General features: G+C 42.3%; 1 protein-coding gene across 3 annotated transcripts in view; it reads left to right on the top strand.

The window, feature by feature from the left end:
- Positions 1-562: 562 nt before the first annotated feature.
- The window catches only part of DAB2 (DAB adaptor protein 2), a gene marked incomplete at its 3' end in the record, with an annotated part of 48,627 nt that continues 28,600 nt past the window's right edge, over positions 563-20,589 (top strand). For 2 of the 3 annotated variants that reach the window (XM_081089962.1, XM_081089961.1), the window contains exon 1: positions 563-859. The remainder of the gene's footprint in view (positions 860-20,589) is intronic. The other variant, XM_081089963.1, reaches the window with a different exon arrangement.

Here is a 20,589-nt window from a genome sequence, read left to right as displayed (position 1 = left end):
AATCAGTTTATATCAGATATATAGCTTGTTTAGACAGGCTATATAGACAGGAACACTTCTGTTTATATCGATTTCATCAAGGAGGGCTGTTTTTATATCTGTGTATACAGGGTTCTATTCCATGCACAAATGCAGTGCGGTTTACATATACACACACACGCATTTCCCACCATGTCAGCGCACCCCCATCTGCCGTGGCCAAGACCCCGATTCCCTTAAAGGAGGCAAGCGCAGGTCCAGCCAGAGAAGCAGCAGGTCTGAGCGGGGAACTGCCTCTGGCCAGGGCAGTCAGGCGTCAAGGCAGCCCTTTGTCCACAGAGACCCGACGGGTTCCAGGACTCCGGGTGCCACCCCACTCCCCGCTCCCAGCCGCGATCCAGGGAGGAATCGGGGGGATGGAGGTCGCGTCCCACCCCTTCCCTGCGGACTTGCCCTTCACTGTCCTCATTTGCACCCTCCCGGGTCGGCGGCCCACCCCAGCCGGCCCAGCCCTCGCTCCCCCCGCCCCGCCCCGCGAGTGGCGGCTGGGCCTGCGCTCGGCTCCCCGCGATCGCCCCCCGCTGGCGGGCCCGGGCCCAGCGCCGCCGCCGGCTCGTCGGCGCGGCTGCCACTCGAGTTAATAAACAGTTAAGTTTGGAAGACTCAGCAGACACGTTGAGGGGGAGTTACCGAGCCCGGGCAGCAAAAACATCCCGGCGCATTCCTGGGGCGCCCGGGCTGCCAGCATCTGATTACAACCATCTCGCCGGGAGCGGCGGCTCCGCGGCTATTTAAGCGCGGCCGCCGGTGCGCGGCGCGGCTGCCGGGAGGGAGGCTCGCGGGCCGGTCATGCTCGCTCCGCAGACGCGCTAGCCAGCCTGTGAGTAGCTCTCCCCCTCCTTCCCCGGGGCTCCATGTTTGCGACCTCCTTCCCTCCTGGGCTTTCCGCTTTGGGGTGCAGACGTGGGGCGGCGGGGCGCCTCGGGACCGAGCCGGGACGGGGAAGCGGCTGCGCGGCCTGACATCCCAGGAATGCTCCCCGGAATGCGCGCACCTTCGGGCCGGGTGACATTTCCCCGCGCCTGCCTTTTGTGTGTCTGTGCTGGTGGGAGGCACTCTGGGCTGGCTGCCCACCACCTCGGTGGCTCCTGCGGGGCGGTTTAGTTTTGCCCCGTGACAAAGGCTGGGGACGGGTCTGTGCCCGGGGCAGCTTCTACCTGGTGACTGACAACCGGTGGCATTAAAACGTGAACTTGGTCTTCCACCCGCACGAAGCAAGTATGTGCCCAAGAAACTGAACAGGCTTGTTTTAAACCCACGAAGCCCAGAGCGGGGAAAGGGTGTTTGCCTGCTTGCTGTACGCCGGCTGGAAAGATGAAGTAAGAATTCTAGAAAGGGGGGGCGGAGGGGGTGGGGATGAATGGGTTAAAGTCTTGGAGCCCCAGTCAGCATAGCGGTTTCCTAGCATAGAGCTGACTCTGTTATTTGTCCCTGCCATCCTTTCTTCTTGACTTAATTCGGAGCCTGGAATTCAGGTCCCCGGTCGGTGTCAGCAGGGAGCTGTTGGAGTCAAAGGGAAATTTAACTGGATTAAAAACACTTAAAGAATCTCGATGTTATCCCCACCCCAGCCAACCCCCCCCCCCCCCCCCCCCCCGCCCCCCACCTTTTCCTCTTTCTCTGTAGTTTGTGTTTGGAAGGAAGAGAGGCACTCTGTAAATTGAGCGGGGCAGAAATCAGCTTCCAGACACATGGAAAGACTTAAAAATTATGGAGGGGCGACTTCATGAATAGTAAATGTTGTTATTGCGCTATAAAGTGACTTAATGAAAAAATTTCTGGCCCTAATCAGGCCAGGCAGGGGAGTGGGGGAGAAGAAGACAGAAGTAAGGCAAACAGAAGGAGTGGCCGAGGAAAGAAAGTTACACAAATGCCTTCAAGACATCTGATAAGGCTCTGGGAATGGCTTTGATGGGATTTATAACTGACCTCCCTTATGGGCTAGAACTTGGCTCCCCACTCAGGAGCATCGACTCCCTGTCCAGGAGGGAGGATCTAGCTGGGATGGGAGAGCCTCGCAGCCACCAAATGGCTTGTCTCCGTGCTCTGTGACAGCTCCATGCGTGGTCTCCTACACCAGCGGCCAGACCTGGGTTAGGTGCTCATCTCCGGGCCTGGTGCCCGCCCACCCCAGGTTCTATCTCTCCCTCCCTGAAGGCAGATAAGCCTCAACGGCACTGTCGGAAAGTTTATTGTCTTGAGAATTCAGGAGTATTTGGCATTGAGGTCTCCTTAATCTTTGGGGAAGGACCTTTTGGGTGAAATGCTGGGTACGTGGCAGTAAACAATCCTCACAACACAACACAACACAACACAACACAACACAGTGTGCACCGTGGACGGTCTAGAAAGCACAGGAGTGGTGTTTCCCAATGTGTGGCTGTGGGACAGATGTCTTCTTCTAAATTCTTAATCCATTTTCTCCTAAAGCAGACTGGGCTATTTTTCTGTTGTAGTTGAATATCTTAACTTCTCCCTCTCCTTCCCTCTGCCATCTCTATCCCTTCTTAGATGACTGCCCCCAGAAACCAGTTCTTCTTGAGCTAGGCCAGGCCCTCCCACACTTCAATGAATGACCAGGACAAGCAGATGGCAGAGAACGTCTTCCAACTTTGAGCCGTGACACACGCGTAGTTGCCATTCTCGTGATCTAAGACGCAGTTGATCTTCACCTGAGGCCAGAAGGAGAGCAGGCAGCGCAGCACTGGCTAAAAGCCTTGCCGACTTAGCTGAGGACAATCCAGAGTCTGCATTTCCACTCCAGACTTTTTATAGTTTTAGATTCAACTCAAAGTCCAAATTCTTATGCATTAAGCTCATCCGTTGCCTTGCTCGAAAGGTTTAATGGATTTCAGTCACTTCATTTGGGTTGAAGGGAATTGCTTTTCAAGACACTTGTTGGACTGAAGATGGGACAGGGGCCTCTGGAAGCTGCTGGTCAGCTGGTTGGGGGTGAGATGTGTTGGCCTGCTTGGCCGGGCCTCAGTTACCTGGAGATTAAGAGGGCAGGATAGCAAATGCCTTGCTGAGTGGCTCCCAGCCAGCAGGAAGCCTTGTAGAGACATGGGCTCTTGGGGGCCCAGCAAGCGTGGTACAGCTGCTCATTTCTAATTCTACCCTCATGTGCCTGTAAGCCTAAGCCCGCTACCACCAATATTTTTCATCTGGAACCGTTTTGAAGGCTTCATGAGTTTCTCTTCCTCAGTGTCTCCTGACTTGAGGATTTAATTAATGCTCTTGCTCTACCTGGTTTGGCTCAGTGGATAGAGTCCCAGGTTCGATTCTGGTTAAGGGCACATGCCTGGGTTGTGGGCTCAGTCCCAAGTGGGGGGCAGGCAGGAGGCAGTCAATCAATGATTCTCATCGTTGATGTTTCTATCTCTCTCTCCCTCTCCCCTCCTCTCTGAAATCAGTAAGAATATATTTTAAAAACTAATTAACACTTTTCTTAAAGACAAAACTAAGATGCTGAACTACTTGAGAAGGCTGCTGCAGACTTAGCTCTCAGGGTGCTAGTTGCCCTCATGGCCCCCAGAACATTCCTCCCCCAGGAAAAAGGCCTGAAAGAGGACTGGTTGGGGAGGTTTCAGTAACTGACCTAACACATCAGGTTTCTACCCTCCAAACAGAACCAGAATGAGAACTAGACTGGCGACATGAAACACCGGAGGGGCAGGATGTGGTCATTTAAAATTCTCCCTGGTGCCGCTGTGCAGTTCTGACGTTGAAGCATGCCACTGGCTTGGTCAGAGGTAGGCCCAAGTCACATTCAGAAGAAATGGCCTCAGGGAAACGTAACTCATGGGAACAATTCCTGACTTCATTGATTGTGTGAATCAGAAGGGAGACAGGTCATCCAGTCCCCTCCTCTTCAAAAAAACATGCTAATTCTGACAAAGGAAACAAACAATGCTGAGTGTGGACACAAAAGGCTAGCCCAGGCCAGTTTCTGCCTCCCGCCCAGCACGACTGGGGAGCCGTTGGGAGTGTGGGTTCTGGAATCCCATTGTCTCCCGAGGTCCTGGTTCAAATCCCAGCCACACCACTGCTGCTCACCTGGCCTTGGGTAAATTGCATCAGCTCTCTGTACTTCAGCTTTCTTATCTGGAGGAAATAATTGTCCCTACCCCTAGGTTTGTTGGGCCGACTTCATCTAACCTGCTTAAAATATTTTATTCTATCCCCCTTAGAAATGTATGTTTTCTTCTGTTTTTGCCCCTTGAACAACCGACTTGTGTTATCTTTGCGAGAACTGAAGACAGAATGGAGAATCTTTGTCATAATTGGACACCGCTTGTCTACCTGCAAGATGTTAATCATTCAAGCACTTACTGTGAACAAAGCCAGCATGTTTGCTGTGCTCACGCTAGAACAGACAGGGAGTTACTCGCTGTTCTCTGCGTGGAACCCTGCAGTGGGGTTTGGTCAAGCTGACCTCCTCTGGTCTCCCCCCACTCAGACTCCCTGTGAGAGGGGGCAGCCCTTCCCCCTGAAGTCAGCATTACAGCCAAAGGAAGTGGGAAGGGAGGGACCATCCGTGCTAAACTGAGTGACTAGGCTAGAAATAAAATACCTTCTGAGGCAGGAGGCCCTATACTATCATTGCCCACATAGCTGGGCAGGTTGCCACGGTTATTGCCTTTCCCAAATCCTTCTCATACCTTGGAAGAAAGCTTGACACTCTAGGGTAAGGAAAATCGGAACAAATCACTTCCTGGTCTAAAAATGGAAGTTATTATTATTTTTTTATTAAGTGAGGTAGAATCTTCTCTCTGCCCACCCCATCCCTTTCCTCTTCTTTTAAACTTGTTTGAACTCTACTACTTAATTGACTAACTCTTAACTGTTTGTTACATCATCAAGATAGCAAAGCATTAAGACTTATGAAACTTAAGGAACATAAAAGCTATTGCCTCAATATAGACGTATCCTGGCAATTTTTCTCTGCTCCCATGACGTATAACTCAGTAGCCTTTAACTGCCATACCCCGGTAAGAATTCTGAGTGAATGGGGGAGGCCATTGTGTTCAGCTGCAGGGAAGTTGCCAGGAGGCAGAATGCCTGAGGGTAGTTCCATAGATGTTTTTAAGTAACCACAGAGTAAAGGGAGCAGGAAGCATAGGTAAGAGTCCTGGAAAATCTAGGTTTGAAACCCTGTACAACTGGAAAGAAGTTTGGGTGAGGTTTTCTCTGGCTAAAAAGCTATCCTGTTTCTCCCTAGCAAAGGGCTGTAAAGTATTACAATGAAATAGACTTAGATCGTTATGTGACAGATGAACTGCTGCCGTAACTTCTCATTTTACAATCAGATTAATTCAGTCCTCCAGTTTGGACACGTGGCAGGCGCGGCGTGTATTTCACAGCTCGCGAGAACTCACGGAAGGCAGTGGCTCTCAGAGTGTGGTCCCCAGACCAGCTCCGTCAGCATCACTTGGGGACTTGTTAAAAATGCAAATTCTTGGTTCCCATCCCAGAACCACTGAACCAAAGTCTAGCACTAGGGTCCATCCAGCTGTATTTCAACAAGAGCAACACATGATGATAGAGTAACTTTCAAAATTCAGTTGCTTTATAATTCAGTTGTTTTAATGGAAAACATAATGAAGTATCTGAATTCCTACAGTGATGGACATAATAAAGCAAAGCATTTCAATAGAGCTCAGTTTCACTGAATCTTGGGAGCAGAAAGATGCAAAAGCCCAGACCTTGAGATTTTTTCCTGCCATCTCAACTATTGCTTTCTTGATCCTAGGAAAATCGATGTACTCCTTAGTTTTATATTATCACCTCCTTTCCAAATCTTTTCCCCATTCCTGGGGGTTTAAAAGAGCATAATTAATCTCCATTTATTAGGAGACTGTCCCAGTTACTTCTTTAAAAAAAGATTCCAGTAAACTAGACTATTACCCTTGAACCAGATGGTTTTCTCTACCCTATAACATTTTTTATTTTGTTTTTCATGCCATACCCAGAGTGCAGATGAAGCCCTCTCTATAATGGTAAATGCATATACTGTACTTGGTTTTTATAGAGTTTTATGGTTTATGAAGTAATGTTCCATTCTTCCATTTGACTTTCATTTTAAATAACTTAAGATAGAAAAGATATCTCCATTTTTTAACTGTAGTAAGATCAGTAGATATCAGCTTGCCCAAGGTAGTATCATTAAGTGGTAGAGCTGGAATTGAAACATGAATGTGTATGGTTTGAGTCTTGGTGTTTACCTGGATATTTACTAAGTCCCTATTATGTGAAGTCTGTACTAGGTTGGCAATGGAGGAACTTCCAGTGAGTAGAGATTGAGAAGAAAGTCTGCATCCTGTGAAGCAAAGAATGTAAAACACAGGCCTGCCACTCCTTGGACAAGCTTCTCAAGGTCTCTGACCCTTAGTTGCCTCACTCACCTTGCAAAACAGTCCTAGGAATGACTGATGATAATCAGAGACTGATGGTTAGCAGAGATCATACCCTTAGACTGAAAAGTACAAGGACATGATCTAGAAGTAGAGAATTGGAAGTCTGGCTTTGAGAAGGGTTCATAGGTTAGGGGTTAAAAGCTTGGGTTCTGAACTATAAATTATTGTGTTCACAACCCAGCTTAGCCATTTAAGACAAGAGATATAACATTTGAGTTTCATTTTATCCATTAGTATAATGTGCTGCTGCTTCAGAAATGTACCTGCTCTAGAACTACAATTCTGGATGTAATAGCTAAGCTGATGTCAACAAATGGTCTTATTCTTGTTGTTTGTGAGCTTTAGGCAGGGTAAAATCTAGACATGACCACATTCAGGCTGAAATTAGAAGCTCTCCTACATATCTTGAAACTATTAAATGTAAGGGTCCAGCAGGACAATGAGGCCATGGTTTATAAATCAGGACAGGCACCCAAGTGTTAGCTCTAAAGGTACCACTTGAATCTCATGTGTGCAGGACAATTGAGTCCTCCTGAGGTCTAGAGTTAATCCACACCCAAATAACTGGAAAGTGAAGAGTAACTTCACTAAATGTGTCCATATTGGAGGTAGCTGCCCCCATTGTCCTAAGCATTTCACCCACGTGGCCTCATTTATTTTTCATATTTATATTTTAAGCGTCCTATTAGGTGACCAAGACCTGTTATAATCTTCTGTAATGTGTAGTACAAATGCTAAAATGCTTTTTGCTACCATTTAGTGCAGCAGAAATAAGCTAAATGTCTTTGAATCTATTTCCGAGGGCTGGCATACTCATATGAAGAATGCTGAACCAGCTTGGCTTTGAGACACAATGTTAGTTGAGACAGGAAACGTATAATTGGCCTCTAGATTAGAGGACCAGGAGTCAGAATGGCACACATAGTAGGTGCTCAGATATCTGTTCTTTAAAAGAAAGTCTCACTCTGTATTGGGAGGGGGGGGGGGGTATTATTATTTTTTTAACCTTTGCCTCTAAAGTTAACATCTTAAATGCAACCCCATTTCTGAAGTAGAAAACAAATTTGTAACTGATAGAACAGGCTCTTCCATCCTTAGCTAGTTAATTATAAGATTTAATATTGATTTCTGCCTGAACCAAGGGGCAACTATAGCTGAATCTTTTCAGAAACATACATGTACTTGAATTGAAATGGTATTTTATTCAATGTACAAGCTGTCTTCTGAAGGACATCTTGATGCATAGATGCTTGCTTAACTGCCTGATAACTCATTCTTTGGGATTTCTGATTTATGCAGCTGGCCTCAGGTTCTCAATGACTAAAAGTGGTTGTTATTGACAGTTGGATGGAAACATTTACCTAACACCTGCTGGTGGACATGTGGAGGTCAACAATTACTATGAGAAAATGTTTTCACATTTTTTGAGAAAATGACAACTACTCAACTAGCATATGGCTGTATTATAATTAAGTGATACAGAATAGGGTCCAGAGGAAAAAAAATGAGTATCAGTGTGATAATGGACTTGGCCTTTAAAGGAATGGTGGAGGTCATGCATTCTAAGGAGAAGCACATAAGCAAATGTGTGTCTGAATTATTGGAAGTCTGGCTTTGAGGAGATGACATAGGTTAGAGGTTAGAAGCTTGGGCTCTGAACAAAAATGACTGTGTTCACAGCCATTTTGGCCAAGAGTGGCAGAGAGATAAGGGGTTGTATCGTTTAGGAAGGAGACATGGATTGCACTGAGCCTTGGATGTTGGGCGAGAACTTAGATTTTTATTTGCTAAGCAGTAGCTTTCCTTGTTAAACCAGGAAGACAGAATGCTGACTCAGATCAGTTCACCTGGCTGTATTGGCAGGATGAGTTTGAGTGGAGATTTCTTAGCAGTTGAAGCAAAACCTGTATTTCATGAGAAGTTAGCAATCCAAGTAGAGAAAAGTTTTGTCTAACTGAATATTAAGGATTAAATGGAAAATATGTTTTTACCCCTATTGTTATAAGTGCACTGCTCTTGACCAGACTGTGTGGGGCTTGGAAAAGTAGGACAAATGATTCCCTGACCTCAAAACTTCACTGAGTGGGGAAAAGACTTGGACATGAATCAGAGAGCAACACTAGGTCATGGCAACTATAGGAAAATGGTAGAGCTGGTGAGAGTCAGAGAAGACTTCCCTAAGACAGCAGACCTTGAGTGGACTTTGAATAACAGGTAGAAATTCAAATAGGTAAGGCAGTAAGTATTACAGGTATTACAGGGTAGGAAGGCAACATGAGAGAGCATGGTGTGTGTGTGTGTGTGTGTGTGTGTGTCTCATGCGGAAGAAATTAGCTTCCCCAGAGAACCAGTGGATACATATACTGTTATACTGTGCAATCTAATTATGAAGGGCTTTGAATCTCTGGTTGGCAGTGAGTCTTGGAATTGAACATGGTGCCTGCTTGAATGAGAGTCAGGAAGGCCAGGACGTCTGATAGGACATCACTGCAACAATTCAGCCATCAGTGTAGGTCAGGCACAGCTAGCGTCTCTTACCACTTGATTCTCATTGAACCTTTTGAGAAGAAGGAAGACTTTATCCCACAAAGATTTCCGCCCCCCTCCACCCCCCACAAATATTTTCTTTACCTCAAGTATATTCTAAATATATTCAAACATACTTATGCCATGTGTCTAGGATATATCAAAAATAACACTGTAATATGAGTTGGTTAATTGTGAGGGACAAGATATTATTGCTTGTTTGGAAGCAGGAACTTGGGGTGGCAATGAGGCAGGTCGGGGAGGAATGCTAGAATGGAGAAAAAATTGATGAGGAGGAAGGAAAGGTGTGAAAATAAAGGGTAATTATGGAAAACAGAGGGTGGAAGTTTTGCCAGTTTCAGTCAGTGTGAACAGTCTGAGATAGAACCTTAGCTTCCAGCTAGGCTACAGGCAGTACCGCTGTGGATCTTGTAGGTATATTCCTATGCAAAGTGACTTCTGCAGTTCTGTTCTCAGGTAGTATATGGAGACAAAAGGTTCTGTTTTCTATACAGAAACTCTTTAATAGAAATGTTGGATGCGACCATATCCTGTTTTGGACTCTTTATACCTCCTGCAGCCAACACTGGTTGAGGGCTTACTGATGAGGGTGAAAATAAAGTCCTATCTCTCTCAAAAGGTCATATTAACCAAGAGTTACCTGACATTACCTTGCTAAATCTTTTGCAACTAGCTTGTGCTCCTTAGATAATCAAAGCCACGACAGGCCATGGGAGGGGGTAGCCAGCACACTTTCATAATATTGCTTCATTTCAATCTGGGATTCAGGAGTTTGGCCTGATCGGAAAGTGACATGATTGTACTCAGAAAATCTGGCAATTCAAAATGCCAAAGGAGCCCTGGCTGGGGAGCTCAGTTGGTTAGAGTGTCGTCCCGATACACAAGGTTCTGGGTTCAATTCCCAGTCAGGGCACAGACGTGAATCAACCAATGAATGCATAAATAAGTGTATCAGCAAATCAAAATGCCAAAGAACACATTTGGTTCTAGACTATAAAGGTTTGCGCCATCTCTGAATTGCTTGCCCTTCTGCGTGTGAAAATTGAATGCGAAATGAACATGGTGTTTCTGATGTTTATGAAAATGTTGTCAATTCACAACTTCGGAATTTAAGGTAACTCTGCAGGGAGCATCACAGGTATCTTTCATGACCTGATTGATGTACCATAAGATTCTTCCCTCCCACTGGCTCTGGCACACAGACGCTCCTCCAGATTACATTATGGTTATAGAGACTCCCAAACAGCATATCCCCCTTGTAAGGAATGCTTCAAGTAAATGTCATAATTTTAAAACTGTCTGTTGAGGAGGCTAATTTAGCCCTTAAGACAACATTTGCATCTTTCTATGGTTGATATTAAGAGAGTCATTTATATAAAATTCCTTGCAGTATGAAGCACTAATTTTGCTCTTATGAATCATTATTAATGGCAGTGAAGTGCTCTACCATAATCAGAAATATTTTCTCTAAAGCACTTAGTTGTAACTATTATTTGCTTGTTCCCTCTCCCTTGCCTGTACTATAAGCCCCATGTCCATTTTGTCACTGTATATCCAGCATAATACAGTGTTTGGCACACAGTAGGTGTTCAATAAACAATAACCAGGTAGCCAGGTGAATGTATGACTCATCATGTGTAATGTTACTTGTACATTTTTATTATAGAGTAAGCAGAATGGGAAACTTGAGCTTGCCTTATCATCTGTTGTATAAGTAAAACAGTTATGAATCCTTTTAAAATACTTTAAGGTTATTTATAATGAGTAATATCCATATGTTCCTCTAGTTTATATCTGCTCAGGGCCTGAGAAAAACAGACAAGCTGTTACTGAAATTCTCCAGATGGTGTGGTCTTTTCAAGTCTTTGGTTTAACTTCTACCAGTGGAGTATCCATCAGAGTGCATACGTCCATCTGTCCCGATGGTATAATCAGTTGGCTAATAATAATAGTGGTGACTAGTTTTCAACCTGATATTTCATCCAAGGACAACTCCTTATTCTCCTCTGTTTTTCCTATTTAAGAATATTCGCTAAACTGTTTACTAAAGAGCTAATAAAAATTGAGAAAATAGATGAAACCTTTGGCTCAACACTGGATAATTAAGGCTATCATTTTGACTTAACACAATCTCTGCCCAAGTGAAAGAAACGTGTTTTTTAAATTTTGCATGTGCAGCTGTATTGTAGATAAAGATGTGATGTCCATTAGGCTTTTTAAAACGCTTAAATTAATTTGACAGCTCATTACTGTCTGCACAGACGCCAGTGGTTCCAAGAACACCAGTCTAGAAACCAGCAGTAGACCATGCCCTGATCAACTTTCAAAATCCTAGCATAAAAGACTTTTTCCAGCCCTGGCTGGGTGGCTCGGTTGATTGGGGAGTCGTCCCATACATCAACAGGTTGTGGGTTCGATTTCTGGTAAGGGCTCCTAGGTTGGGGATTTGATTGATGTTTCTCTCTCTCTCTCTCTCTCCCCACCCCTCTCTCTTCCTCACTCTTTAATTAATAAAAACATCTCCTTGGGTGAGGATTAAAAAAGAGAGAGAGATTTTCCAAATCCTAGTTATCACTTAATTCAAAATGTACTGTTCACTTTTTAATATATCAACAGCTTTTCTCAACAACTCTGGATAGTTAAGTACCAATTAATGATGTCTAAGGCGGTAGTGGAAAGTTTACTGTGGGCAGCATTCTGGATGCTCTCAGACATGTTCGCTGTGGAGATCCTCTTAGCCTTTGAATGTAATTTCATGTAACTGAACCTAGAGCATCTTCACGTGTTTATCTTTAGCCCAAGTTAGACTATAGATTTACCTACATTTAAATATTGCTAACAAGTTACATATCTCTGAGGAATTTGATTTTTAAAGTACATAAAGGCACGTGTCACTTTAATGTCACTATTCTAAATGTGTGGGAAGCAGACATCTGTCTCTCACCCTGCTTCCATCCTTCTTTCAGTCTGCAGGCTGATGCTCTATCCACTGAGCCAAACCGGTTAGGGCTTCCATCCTTCTTAGTCATCATTTCTTGGGTCTGATCTTTCTAGTCTTTCAATAGTTATGTAGGGAAACATCTGTAAAATGGGAAATGCTATATGTTCTGTTTCAAGCAAGGAGCTATAATGCCATGATTATTTTCGTCAGTAGCTGCCTTTTACAAAAGATGTTCCTTTAGGTGCTCGTATTTCAAAATATCGTTTCACTTACATCAAGTTTTTATCAAACGGATCTAATGGAAATTCTGTTTTTAGGATGGGATGGGTCTTAGAATGGTGGTTACGAGACGTAGTGGCCTTTAACTATTTTTAGAGCCACCTCTAGGACACTGTTTATTTGAAGTTTGAAGGTCACTGAGCATCATAGCTTGGCATGATGAGATAACCTTGACTCTGACATTTGAGATTTTTAGACCTTCACCTTTCCATTAAAAGGCTTTGTTTCCAAAAGAGTAGCCAAGTTTTTAAATGAAAGAAACCAGCAGTGTTGAATCACTCAAAGTGGTAAATTGATGCAACCACCCTACTACAAAGCCATCGGACTCTTTGATGCCATGGCTCTGTACTGGGATTTGTCACCACCCTGACCTTCCACACCACTGCTCAAAACCTCAAAGTCTTTTCAGTACCATTTAGACAAAATATCGTTTTATAAACCACTCTAATCCCATTTGACCCACCCTTCAACCTTTCCCTGGTATTTACCCTAGCCAAGTTGACATAAATATCCTTTAGGCATTGCTATCAATTACTCCTTCCCAGATGTATTTTCTGGGTAATGCACTTGTCTGAAGAGCTACCTTAATTCTTCCTTTGGCATGTGTTGTTGCAACACAGAGAAGTTAAGAGCTTAGACCTGTGTGGCTTTCACTGGCTGGTGAACTGTTCTTGAGCTTCTACTCCTGTCAAGTAGGGATGATAATACCTTCCCCATTGGGTCAATTGAGAAAGTCTTGGCAGCACACCTGGTCTGTAATGAATATTCAATGCATTTAACTTTTAGAAATGTAGTATTCCTTCAGTGTTCCTAAGAAATCTGTGTAAGCCATTCCCAACCCTGCCCTCCCAATCCACTTTGCTATCTTTTGAGCATGTATCACCTTCGGAACGATTATAACCCATGTATGTGATTCTCCTGCTAAAGTATAAACCCTCTAAGGAAATAGATCTTTATTTTTTTCTGGATGAGTGCCTGGCACGTAGGTTTATTACATGAACTAACTTGCTGGCATGCTGATCACTGGCATTCAGGGGCAAATTTTGTTTCCAATCTCTAAATTAATGGCTTTGAGCAGATCGATTACCAAACCCCGATGCTCTGAACAACAGCAACAACAAAAAGGCTATCAATACTTGAAAGTGTTTTACATTTTCTAATAGCATGACTTCAGAGTGAAATGTAGGGTAGCCAATGACTTACTCTTTGTGTATTCACTTTTGCTAGGCAATGTGAGATAAATTACATACTCTTTAGAGTGAGAAGGGATGGCATTTGTTTTTCCTTTAAGGGAATTTCTTAGATGGAGGTGAACATGTAGAATGGCATTTAAGTAGGGAACCTCAATACTGGAGAGAGTGACCCTGAGAAAAATACTTGATTTACATCCCACTTCTGATAATTAGCTCTAAAAGTAGAACTTTGATTAGGTTAGAAGAATTAAAAAAAACTTTTTAGTGGTGTTTCTCCCACTAGTTTCCTTGGTGTAACTAATTATCCACTTCTATAGTTTGCGAAGAAGTACATTGCTAGCTAATAAAACATTACAACTATAGACACATTCTCAATTTCACATGTTGCTACACTTGAAGGCTTCTGTGAAGTGTAGGAGGCCTTGATCATTACTTTTTTGAGGATTTGTCTTAACCTCCTTGTCTGCCACATTGAGTCTTTTTAATAAAGTTTGGATTAGGAATTTAACAGTGGCTTTCAAAGAAGTCTTGTCCTTGTACAGGGCTATAGAGTTCAGCTAAGTAAACAAATGATTGAATTGCATTCTCTGATGCTAAAAATGCCCACATAAGACAACTAGAAAATAGCAGATGCCACAGTGGAGTGGATCTGTCTAAAGCTTCAAGGACCAACTCAAGTTACTTTTATTTAATGATCATAGTAGAGATCACAAAAGAGACTACAAATGGAGCCCTAGCTAATCACTTATATCCATCCCATGTTTTCGTTAAGTATTTATGTGTCAGTTACTTAGCAGGAACAGAATTTTGCCTCAGGTCATTAATGGTTCAGAGAACAGGCAAGATTGCTCTGGAAGCTAGTATCTTGCTTAAATATTAAATTTTCTGTGACCCAAGGAAACTTCCTTTACCGTGAGTCATTGATGTTGACGTTCCGTGTAGTCTACCTTTTTATGTCATTCTAGAACAGTAGACCCAGGTGACACCCCCGTGATTTGTCATCTTAATAAAGTAATGAGACGCTCTAGGGATGGTGTGCATTCAACAGGCCTGGAAAAGGAAAACCCTCATTTACCTGCTTATTCTGGAAAGTGTCCCCATGGTAAAGCAGATCTTTGACCAACCTCTTGCCCTAAAGCAGTGGTTCTCAACCTTGGCTGCACATTAGAATCACCTGGGAATCTTTTTAAAATCCTGATTTCTGGGCCTCATCCTCCGGAAATTCTGTTTCTTTGTTACTAATGTTGTGGCCCCACCCCATAACAAAGAAACAGAATTTCCAGAGGATGAGGCCCAGAAATCAGGATTTTAAAAAGATTCCCAGTGGTTCTCTAAGGTTGAGAACAACTGCCCTAAAGCCAAACCTTGACCGTTAAGTAGAAATACCTGTGACTTTGAGTGCTGGGCAGGTTTATAAATAATAACTTAATGCGAAGGACACATACCCAACACAATTTCTAGCCAAAGCTCTGAGAAATAAATAAAAAAAAAACCTTAAAAAAACAATATAATTCATAGGTTTTTAGCACAACTATTAGACAATACAATAAGTGAGACTACCTTAAATCAAACTCATTTAACATGGGAGGAGTGGAGGGTCACCCAGCTTTGGATTCACTCTAAAACTGTCTGCAGCTGGAGATGATTTTGAATCACACATTTTAAAAGACATAGATATAGATCCAGTACACATCTTGATGGTCTAGAAAACCAGAAAAACTAGATAGTCCTAGTATGTAAATTTATCATTTCAAATAAGTTAAGCCCTTTGGGAAGCAGCAAATCCTTTGGCACCATATGAACCAATCACTTGTTTAATTAATGCATTTACTGCCTTTTAAAATATCCAAACTGACTTATCAGGCTAGCAGCATGACATTCATAAGAAACAGCATATTGTGTGGAATATTACTTCATGTTAATATAAATGTGAGACACTAATTACTTTTTCTATCTTGTAGAACAATATCTAGATTAAAAGTGAAAAAAAATATGTTGGGTTTGAGGAAAAAAATAACATTTTTCTAAGCTCCTCAAAGTCATTGGTTAATGCTATCTCTGTAGCTTATTTATTTATTTATTTATTTTACACAAACGGTGGCAAGGAAATGAAATATTCAAAATATGAGCCTTCGAAAATGTCTAATGACATAACCAGGACAATTTTCTTAGATATCCTATTTGTATGCAATAGGTACAAATTTTCTTTTCCCCTCCCACTGCCCTAGAAAGATTTTGAAGTTAGAAGAGATGACTTAAGAAAGCAGTTCAGTGGAATATATATGTTAGCAAATCTTTGAAGTGGCTCTTTAAATCCCAGAATAAACTTGATGACATCTGTACAGATTAAGGTGGTGCTTGAGGTCCTTCCTCCTGGTCTTTGATTATGCAAACAAGAAAAACCCGTGAGCTGCACCTTCATTTCCTACGAACTCTGACCTTAGTTCTCTGAAACACCATCATCCATTTTAACTTTATTTGTAGAAGTTCCCTTAAATGACTTGCTAAAGGGGGTATGGAAACTGACTTCCTGAAGGCTTCCGTAGATTAGTAGCGTTTTAATGCTGAGGATTATATAAGAGTGACATTTCCCTGAAAGCTCTGCTAGATACAAGGGTCCCCAAATCATTCTTCCAAACTTGCTGATCAGATCGCTTTATGGTCTCTAGACATGTGTGTAGACAGGAGGATCAATTAATTATGACTTACATGATTCCAACAGGTATAATTTTGATTGTATTAACTTGGGTTTATAGTTAAAATTCGTGCAACAAAACCTGTCTCACTTACACTTTATAAGCACAAGTGTGATATTAAGCGGTAGGGTGTTTTTATTGTAACTGGAACTGCCTGTGCTCATTTATCTCTGCAGTGAATGAACTGTACACAGATATTTCGGTACATCAGAACACTTTATTATTCCAGGTAGTTGTTTCAATTGTGTGGCAATTAAAATCCCAAATCTGCTCCATTTAGCAGGGGTTGATGTGCAGCTGTTGAGAACTTTCCCATCCCTTGGTTTAAAAATGCATTTATTGATTCCCATGTACTTACTTGGCCCAGTACTATTTCCCAAAAGATGAGAGAATGATGAGCATTATGAAACTAGAGAATGCACATAGCTCAAGGATACGTGCATTTCTGCCACTTTGTCTATCCCATACTCACTCTGCAGCAACTGAAGAATATTTGTGCAACTGTGTTCACAATTTCAAAGCAGGTAGGCTAGATATTTCAGGATGTTTTTGGATCCTGTGATCTTAAATGTTTAAGATTCAGGTAGTATTAATGCATCACCTTAAGAAGCAAGAAAACAAGTTAGCAGATTTACCTTTCTCCCTGTATACCAGAACCTGAAATTATGTAGGGATTTCTGATTTGTTAATCTGTCTAATTTTACTATCTTTTCTGCAAGTATCAACCAAGAAGTAAGTAAATGCGCCTATATTCTTATTTCTTCTAGAAGAACTCCCCTGGCCTTTTAGATAGTATTCTGGAAACTTCCTAATGTTTGGCATGCTAGAACACTGTTATTAGGAGGGGAGAGGGTTGGTTTTCAGTTTGCTGGTTCTCTGTAAACCTGAAATTCAGCAAATAAGTAAAATATCCCTTTGTGTTTTTAAATGACTCCTTTTTCTTTTGCCTTGAGAGCAGTCCAGTCTTCTCTAAGGGAAACAAGCTAAATCTTGAAGAAACATTCTAAAAGTAAATATATATCAAGCACACGAGATACTAGTAAACAGCGATGCTTTAAAAAACCACTGTTCTTAACGGGGTTAGTGAGTAGGAGGGCCAACATTCTTCTTGGAGATGAAGCCTAAATGCCCTGTTGGCAGTGGCTATCTTGCCCAACTAGAACAGATCATGGCAGATGTGGAATTGTGAGCCAATGGCAAGTTTCTCATGGAAGGTTAATGCCAAGTCTAAGGATAGATTGAACAGTGACACAAAGGGCATATTCTACTGCAAGGACTACCTAGAATCCAGAAACAATATTTTAGAATCAGATAACTTGAACTGATCTTGAGTAGAGTCTACACAACTTTTGTCATGGTTTTGGTCCATATACAGACATGTAACAAAAATAATTCCCCGTGTCTATAGCCAATTACTATATACACCTCAGTTTGACTACTCTGTGCTGACGTTACAAGGCACCTGCATTTTCTTTCTTTAAACCCTTTGAAACACAGCGTGCATCTGAAACGGAGTTACAAACAGGTACAGAAACACTCAAGCAAAGGCTTGGAGAATTATATAAATGTAGGGCTCTGCCTGAAAGGGAGGCCACAGTGGGATTTGATATAATTCAGCCAGATCAATTAAAGAGCAAACCAAATATCAAGCCGTGCTTCTTTTTTTTTTTTTTTCTTTTGGTGCCCTTGACCGGAATCGAACCTGAGACCCTTCAGTCCACAGGCCGGTTGGTGCTCTATCCACTGAGCCAAACCGGTTAGGGCCAAGCCGTGCTTCTTGCGCTGGCTTTTGGAAGAGGGCAAGTTTAAGATTACCTGCCTGCTTTTAAAGTGGCCTGATGTGGTTATATCATAAAGTAATTCTATTGGTGTTTATAGCTTAATGTTTCAAATGCAGATGCTTCTAAATGACATGCTTTTTAAACTCTTCTAACTCCCACATAGATCTTCAAGATGACTATTGTAATGGCACTTGAGTCAAGGGAAACCTGTTTAACAGGTTTAGGTGTATAAACATCATAGGTGACGTCACAGAGAGACTCAGGTGGATAAACTGTTGTCTCCTAGTGTCCACATGCTAGATATGCTGCACATCCGTATCAACTGCATCCGGGAGCGTTTCACTTGGGAGTGAGAAAGCACAACTGGATGTTGTGTGTTCTAAGAAACAAACTCCTTAGACCCATTTATATGAATTATTGAATATCTAGCTCAGAACCAGGTAGAGGATTTAATTTTGATAGAATTATCTACCCTGAGAAAGGATAGGCATGAAAACAGTGAGATATTTGCAGGTCAATTCGGGTAATAATACGTTGATAGGAGGATTATTAAAAAGAGTATGAATTGTGTCACTGTATTTACCTAGGAATCAAGGGTACACTGATGGTTATTTTCCCTCACCTTAACTTCTCAGCTTTTTTCCTATCTTTTCTGCGAGTATCAAGCATACTATCCATTGTACGTTTAGGTGCCGAATTCAAAAAGTCATGTGTTTACTGTGTTTTTATACCAGTTTCATAATGCTTCTCCTCAAATCACTGGCCCAAAGGCCTTGCAATAAAAAATTTCTAGAGGCTCCATGGTAGTAGTAGCATTTAAAAAAAAAACAAAAAACATTTAAAACCCTAAAATTGTTTATGTAAATTTCTCATTCTTTAGAACTCTCTCTTCCCTTGGATTTAGGATGCAAGGGAAGCAGAATGAAATATAGTATCCTATGCCATCTAATTGTACAAAATAGAGCTCTTCTAAATTCATCCTTTAATTTCCAGGTGCTCAACCCAGTTATCTATGCACATTGTAGCTTTTTGAAATCTTCTTCCTTTTTCATACTCTTTTGGTATACTTCCTGGTTACTGTCATTTCATAACTAGACATACTGAACCATGTGAGGTCCCCCTCTGTCCTTGTCACTGTAGCATGGGGTATCCCCAGCCCATGGCAGCGTCCCAGTGTAGACTGGTGTGCTACCATTAAAACATGATGATGTTGTCCACTAAAGCAAGTGCTCTGATGACTGAAACAGCTGCTGTGTCACCGGACCTGCAGTGTGGTCTGGGAGGGGAGAATGTTTATCAGAGTCCTGCCATGGCTCTACAGGCCCTCTTGTTACACAGCTCTTTCAGTGTCTCATACATACCACCCACCAGCCACTTGAGGCCTGTCCAAGTGCCAAGGTATCTTCTGGGTGAGATGGGAACCCTAGCATCAGAGCCTAGGATTTTAGTCTAGACATTTTACCTTCTACCCATTCTCTAACCATAAGGACTTTCCCCTCTCCTGCACCCCTCACCCTGTGTTGGACCACTTCAGTCCATTGTTCATTTCCCATAAATGGCTCAGCTTGCTATACAAACTTACCCACCAGATGCCAACTACCTTTGAGCCTAAAGTCCAAGGTATATGGGGAAAGGTAGCTTTTTTAAAATCCCTCTCACCCCCCAAAGCCATATTATCCTTTCTCCCAAAGCAGTGGACTCCTAATAGCCTTTCCTCAGAATTAATGAGAATCACTCATGGCTGCTTCCATAGGTGACTCAATATCTATCTAATAAAAAGAGGACTGGCTGATGAACATGTACTTATATTATGACCTTGAGCTCAAGGATGCAGTCATTATGTTGCCGATCTCTTTCCCACATGACACGTACAAAAGAGACAATAATAAATAAGAAAGCAAATATTTTATCATTAGGAGGATCAGGAACCAATAATATCCAGATACAGACCTCTGGTGATTCTGGTGATACTATACACTAGACTGGAAATCCCCCATTCCCTTTTCCATGTCAAGTTATGCCCACTTTATTGTCCTGCCCAGCTCACTTGAGATACACAGAGCACATATACCAGAGCCTGGTGATCCATGTCCAGATGGTCCCTGGTGTCAGGGAAACCATGACAGAGCATAGCTCAAATGATCCAGTGCCAGCAATGTAAAGCAATGATGGAAACCTCCAAAACTTCAATGTCGCTTCCTTCCTTTTGTTGAAGTGACTTAAAAGATAAAGTTGAATTTCAGTTTTCCTTTTCTGTTTAGTCTAAGCTGGAAGAGGTCACACTGGAGAACTGAGATAGAATAACGGATTGACTGTAGTATTAAAGTTGAGATGGGTAGACTCCCTAATTTTAGTTAATCTAACCACAAGCCTCATGTGTCCATATTCACAAAAAATTCCACATGGTCAAAGGACCTCAGGGATATTCCAACACTGCTCCCTTTTATAGGGTCTGAATAAGTGTAGGGAGGATTCTAGATTCAATCCCCTCTGCATGCCTTTGTTCATACAAGTATATTATCTGTGCCCCACTTTTCCAAAATACTGGAGTAAACTCTCATTATGAATTTATACTTTCTACTACTTCTAATCCTAGAGTTAAGTGTTCAGAGTTATCATTGTACTGAAATAACTGAGTGATACCATTATAGAGTTGATCATAAACTTAATACGTCAGTTCAACTTGTGAACAATGTT

This window comes from Myotis nattereri, assembly GCF_964212035.1.
Source record: "Myotis nattereri genome assembly, chromosome: 4".
Taxonomy (NCBI): domain Eukaryota; kingdom Metazoa; phylum Chordata; class Mammalia; order Chiroptera; family Vespertilionidae; genus Myotis; species Myotis nattereri.
The sequence above is the reverse complement of the archived record's forward strand: the minus strand, read 5'-3'. Positions and strand labels throughout refer to the sequence as shown.